The sequence below is a fragment of the Oryx dammah genome, unplaced genomic scaffold (genome assembly GCF_014754425.2).
Source record: "Oryx dammah isolate SB20612 unplaced genomic scaffold, SCBI_Odam_1.1 HiC_scaffold_3, whole genome shotgun sequence".
Taxonomy (NCBI): domain Eukaryota; kingdom Metazoa; phylum Chordata; class Mammalia; order Artiodactyla; family Bovidae; genus Oryx; species Oryx dammah.
The window spans coordinates 84376742-84383510 of record NW_024070187.1 but is presented as its reverse complement, the minus strand read 5'-3'; the positions used below and the strand labels follow the sequence as shown (position 1 = coordinate 84383510).

The 6769-nt window shown below is 41.2% G+C and overlaps 1 non-coding gene across 1 annotated transcript; it reads left to right on the top strand.

The window, feature by feature from the left end:
- Nucleotides 1-5317: 5317 nt before the first annotated feature.
- On the top strand, nucleotides 5318-5389 carry TRNAH-GUG. The gene has a single exon. It is a non-coding gene; the product is annotated as a tRNA-His (tRNA).
- Nucleotides 5390-6769: the final 1380 nt, after the last annotated feature.

Sequence of the window (6769 nt, the reverse complement as noted above, 5' to 3'; positions counted from 1 at the left end):
TTTAGTGTAACATTTCTATAAATTATACAAAAATTGAAGAATCTTGAAACTTTTAAAGAATTTGTTGGGTTGGAGTGGCAATTAGAATCTCAGTTTCCGGAGGGAACAATCATTAATGCATACATACACACAGGTATGTATGTATCATGGCAAATAGAAGGGAAAAAAGTGGAAATAGTGACATTTTCTTTTCTTGGGCTCCAAAATCACTGCAGATGGTGAATGCAGCCATGAAATTAAAAGAAACTTACTCCTAGGAAGGAAAGCTATGATAAACCTAGACAGCATATTAAAAACGAGAGACATTGCTTTGCCAACAAAAGCCCAGATAGTCAAAGCTATGCTTTTTCCAGTAGTCATGTACAGATGTTAGAGTTGAACCACAAAGAAGACTGGGTGCCAAAGAATTGATGGTTTTGAACTGTGGTGTTGGAGAAGACTCTTGAGAGTCCCTTGGACAGCAAGGAGATCAAATATTAAAGGAATCAGCCCTGAATATTCATTGCAAGGATTGATGCTGAAGCTGAAGCTCCAATACTTTGGATACCTGATGTGAAGAGCTGACTCATTGGAAAAGCCCCTGATGCTGGGAAAGATTGAGGGCAGAAGGAGAAGGGGAGGACAGAGTTGAAATGGTTGGATGGCATCACTGACTCAAAGGACATGAGTCTGAGCCAATTCCAGGAGGTAGTCAAAGGACAGGGAAGCCTGGAATACTGCAGTCCATGGGTTGCAAAGAGCTCCATGACTTAGCAACTGAACAAAAACACACATTAATACATACACACACATACATACAGATTTATTATCATTATTTTTTTTCTGAACCATCTGAGATCAAGTTGTAGACATAATCATCCTTCAATATGCCTGTGTCTATTTCTTAAAAATAAGGGCACTTTCTTGTATAACTACACTATTCAAATTCAATATTGACACAGTGCTGTTATTCAGTTCATATGGTACATTAACATACATCCAAAATTTTTCATCACAGGGTTTTTAGTTCTTACCTTCTTGTCCTAGATCCAATCTGGGATAACATACTCCATTTTATTGTCAGATTTGGAGATTTCTTTCAGTCTCAACAGTTGCTATGCATATTTCTGTGTTTTAGAGTATAGACTTTTAATATCTCCCAATCATGCCCATCTCAACACTCAGGACATACAGAAAAATTGTGGATCTCTCAGCACATCACGCCAGAGGGCATGTAATGCCCAGCCTCTTCCACACTGTTGCTATCAAACTTGATCATTGTTTAAAACGTGTCTGCCCTGTTTCTCTACCATAACATCACCTTTTCTGTCTTTGCAACTGATTAGCACTTTATGGTATTAATAATTCATTCTTTTGCATTTAGCATCCATTAATCATTTAGCCTTAATCCTTCACCACTAAATTAATTGCAAATTCTGTCAATAGTTTCTATTTCTATCATTTTTAGCTTGTTGAATGGCATACATTACAATAAAGTAATTTCCCCCTCATTTATTCATTCATGTCAATATGAACTCATGAGTGCTTATTTAATTCGACACTGGGCTTCCCCAAAGGATCAGCGAGTAAAGAATCTGCCTTCCATGCAGAAACCCACAGGAGATGGGGTTTGATCTCTAGGTCAGGAAGAGATTCTCTGGAGAAGGGAATGAGAACCCTTTCCAGAATTCTTTCCTGAAAAATTCTATGGAAAGAGGAGCCTGGTGGGCTATACTTCAAAGGGGTGCAAGGAGTTGGACAATACAAATACGATTACAATCCAAATACAATCAAACTCCATGAAGGCAGGGACTTTGTTTTATTCATAGAATAATAGAAAGTCCATAGAACTGAAACTTGTGTACAGTATATAATCATGAATATTAGATAAATGAATGAATAAATATCTACCTAGGTACATATGTATATATCTATTATTAGCAAGAGTTAAAAAAATAAATTCCTTATTCTTACCAATGAAAATGTTATTTTTTTCATTTCTATTAATTTGTGAAACCATTGAATGTTAATTTCAACTGCATTATCAATTGGTGGTTTACTCGCTCAGTCATGTCCGATTCTTGTGACCTCCTGGACTGTAGCCCGCCAGGCTCCTCTGTCCATGGAATTTCCCAGGCAAGAATAATGGAGTGAGTTACCATTTCCTTCTCCAGGGTATCTTCCCAATCCAGGGACTGAAGCCAGATATCCTGCATTGCAGGCGGATTCTTTAATGACTGAACCACCAGGGAATTATCAAGTACTTTTGTCCAAATCTCTAAATAGTAAGACCAAAGTTATCCATAAAGGGAAAGATTTATTGTACATATTTTAGAACAACTATCCATAGGAAAAATTTTAAGCCGGTCTTCAACTTAGCAATGATTTTAGGAAAAGGTCTATAAGAAGCAATTATGTTAGCAAGCTTTACTAAACAAACCAAGCAATTTGAAATCTTTCATTACTTAACAATAATAGAAGGCCAGTCCCTGTTCATGTTACTTTTGGACTGCCACACTTCTCCAGGCTTTAAACAGGCTGAGACTCTGACTTTTTTTTTTTTTTTAATTCTGAGACCCAAGCTGACAAAGCTGTCCCTTTGGGGTACATGTTCATTCTCAAGCTAGACACAATAAAGAATAAGAGTGCCACTGTAAAATGCAGTGTCTCTTACGGTGTCATTGGTGTGTTATCACTTCTCAGTTCAGTTCAGTTCAGTTGCTCAGTCATGTCCGACTCTTTGCGACCCTGTGAATTGCAGCACGCCAGGCCTCCCTGTCCATCACCAACTCCCGGAGTTCACTCAAACTCACGTCCATCGAGTCGGTGATGCCATCCAGCCATTTCATCCTCTATTGCCCCCTTCTCCTCCTGCCCCCCATCCCTCCCAGCATCAGAGTCTTTTCCAATGAGTCAACTCTTCTCATGAGGTGGCCAAAGTACTGGAGTTTCAGCTTTAGCATCATTCCTTCCAAAGAAATCCCAGGGCTGATCTCCTTCAGAATGGACTGGTTGGATCTCCTTGCAGTCCAAGGGACTCTCAAGAGTCTTCTCCAACACCACAGTTCAAAAGCATCAATTCTTCGGCGCCCAGCTTTCTTCACAGTCCAACTCTCGCATCCATACATGACTACTGGATAAACCATAGCCTTGACTAGACGGACCTTTGTTGGCAAAGTAATGTCTCTGCTTTTGAATATGCTGTCTAGGTTGGTCATAACTTTCCTTCTAAGAAGTAGGCGTCTTTTAATTTCATGGCTGCAATCACCATCTGCAGTGATTTTCAAGCCCCAAAATATAAAGTTATCACTTCTACTCACATTTAATTGGCCAAAGATATCATGAACAAATCCAGACTTACTGGGCAGGAAAGCATATACTCCTTTCATAGGCAAGTTCTGTTCAGTTCAGTTCAGTTCAGTTCATTCACTCTATTGTGTCCGACTCTTTGTCACCCCATGGGCTGCAGTGCTGGGAGCCAGCATGGGGAATCCCACCCATGGCAAAGGTCGTGAGGAAGGGGGCCTGGCAAAAAGCAAAGGCTGAGATCAGGCCTCAGGGGTACCCCTGGATTTTCCTGAGCATCTACCCCCAAAACCAAAGTCTGCCTGCTTTATTGTACTGTGCTTTCCACTCTTCTGACATAACAGGGGGCTATCCCTGACCACCTTTCTCTGGAAAGAGTTAACTTAGAGCTCCAGTTAATAGTCTCCTGCATATAAAAGGAGTATCTCAGCTCAAACCCCTCTGATGACTCTCTAACTTGCCTGACAGTTAGAGACTTTTACCACTTGTGATTGTTTACAGCCCCTCAACCACGAGAGGCACACAGCTTAAAACATCTTAAAGATATAGAGCCTTTTCTAAAGAGCTAAGAGTTATATCGGTGATGGGTTTTCATCGTTGAGTCAATGACTGCTGCCAGGCCTCCATATTCTTTATCTTTTAGGCACCTGGAGGATATTAATCAATGTAATTGGGATATAGAAAAAGGAATATAGTAGTTTTGGTGTTAGCAACACTAGACTTTTGAGTTAGTGAACTTTCTCTTTGTTATAAATCACTGCACTCCTCTTTCCTTGTTATAAATTATTATGTCCTTGCTATATAAGAATGTAACCTTAATTAGTGCTTTCTGAGAGTGGCACCAGACTTTAGTAAGAACAACACTTTTAAGGCAAATAAGTTTTCTGGTTGAAGGACCCTTATAAGAAAAGGGCCTAAAAATGCTAATAGGCCTCCTGGCCAGAAGATGATGTAAATCACCTAAGACTTGTGTATACAGCTAGGTATGAAGAGAGAAAGCCTGGTCTCGATAAAAGTCAGGGCTGCTGACGCTGCATAACTTTGTATTATCCATTGATCTCTATGTACAACCAAAAGTGTAAAAAGCTTTCCCGGACAATAAAGGATGGACCAGTTTTTCAGACCAGCTTCTTGAACTGGTTTCTTGGAAATCTGGCTCCCCACCGTGTCAACTCTCTGTCTCTCTTTCTCCCTCTCCCTTCCTCTCCTTTTCAGGCTGATCCCTTGGTATACGGAGGCTCACCGAGTCTACTTACTTGCCCTGGCTTCTAAGACCCATGCGAGAGGGAACCCAAGGCGGGGTACCCTCCACTATTCAAGCAGGCACCGACAGCCTAACATAGATTGTGCAAGTTCCTTGTCTTGGAACTTTATTGGTTTTCCACGTAAACCAAGTTACTCAGCATCTTTTCTCCACTAATTTCCTACTACACTATTCTTTCCTAATCTCTTTATATTTCTAATTAAATAGTCCTTTCCCAGACACTGACTCTGTCCCCACTTTGAATTCCCTGGATCCACTGGGGCTGGACCCTGGCACTGCAGCACGCCAGGACTCCTGTCCATCACCAACTCCCAGAGTTTACTCAAACTCATGTCCATTGAGTCAGTGATGCCATCCAACCATCTCATCCTCTGTCATCCCCTTTTTCTCCTGCCTTCAATCTTTCCCAGCATCAGGGTCTTTTCAAATGAGTCAGCTCTTCACATCAGGTGGCCAAAGTATTGGAGTTTCAACTTCAGCATCAGTCCTTCCAATGAATATTCAGGGCCGATTTCCTTTAGGATGGACTGATTGGACCTCCTGCAGTCCAAGGGACTCTCAAGAGTCTTCTCCAACACCACAGTTCAAAAGCATCAATTCCTCGGTGCTCAGCTTTCTTTATAGTCCAACTCTCACATCCATATATAACTACTGGAAAAGCCATAGCTTTGGGTAGACGGGCCTTTGTTGACAAAGTGAAGGTCAATTAATATTTACCAAGATTAATATCAGCTACCTTTTTGTAGTTGAGCTTCCCTTGTGGGAACTTCCTTTCTGGCTCAAATGGTAAAGCATCTGCCTGTGATGCGGGAGACCCAGGTTCAATCCCTGGGTTGGGAAGATCTCCTGGAGAAGGAAATGGCAACCCACTCCGGTATTCTTGCCTGAGAATCTCATGGATGGAGAAGCCTGGTAGGCTATAATCCATGGGGTCACAAAGAGTCGGACATGACTGAGTGACTTCACTTTCACCTTTTTGTAGTCATTTGTAATCAGAACTATTGGCGTCTATTTGATATTTGACAGGAATAACTGAATTATCAAGAGTTCAAGAACTATCTAGTTTTATTCATAACCCCTTGCCATCCCTAACACGTGCTCATTCATTTTCTTGATAAGAAAATGCTGAAAATATCACACAGCGCTTGCGTTAAGGCCTCTGAGTCTCTCACTGTTTGGCCCAAAATGTCAGAATCATTTGTGACTCTTGGGCCATGGTGAAAATATCATATTTATCTGAAAAAAAAAGTGAAAGTAAAAGTCATTCAGTCGTGTCCGACTCTTTCTGACACCATGGACTATACAGTCCATGGAATTCTCCAGGCCAGAATACTGGAGTGGGTAGCCTTTCCCTTTTCCAGGGGATCTTCCCAACCCAGGGATCGAATCCAGGTCTCTTGCATTGCAGGCTGATTCTTTACCAGCTGAGTCACAAGGGAAGCACATTATAAATAATTCTTCTTGCTTATCTATTTCATACTAGAACTTTGTATCTCAAACCCACAATTCTATCTGCCCTTCCCCTCCTCCCTATCCTGACTATAACCACTAGTTTGTTCTCATTACACATAGCATAGTTCTGGGAAATATAGCCATTGTTTTGTAATAACTTTAAATGGAGTGTAATCTATACCAAAGGAGACAGGGAAAGGGAGGAAGGTTAAATTAAGAGTATTAATAGGAATTCTTTACCATCTGACCCACAAGATAGGCCTATTAATAGGAATGAAAATGAAAAAAAAAAAAAAAAAAGAAGTCTCTCAGTCATGTCCGACTCTTTGCAACCCCGTGGACTGTAGCCTACCAGGCTCCTCCATCCATGGGATTCTCCAGGCAAGAATACTGGAGTGGGTGAATAGAGTAGGATAATTAGTCAGTTTAGAAATCCCACCGGTGGATTAAAGACAAAGGGCATTTTAAGGGCATTGGCAAGACTGTTGATCACTCAAGAAAAGAATCCATAACTTGGCAATAGGCTTCCTAATGGCTCAGATGGTAAAAAATTTGCCTGCCAAAGCAGGAGAGGTGGGTTCGATCTTCCTGGGTCAGGAAGATCCTCTGGAGAAGGAAATGGCAACTCACTCCAGTATTCTAGTCTGGAGAATCTCATGGACAGAGGAGACTGGAGGGCTATCATCCATGGAATCTCAAATAGTCAGACATGCCTGAGTGACTAACACTTTCACTTTCAAGCTAGCAGCAATCTAGTCTACCTTGAAG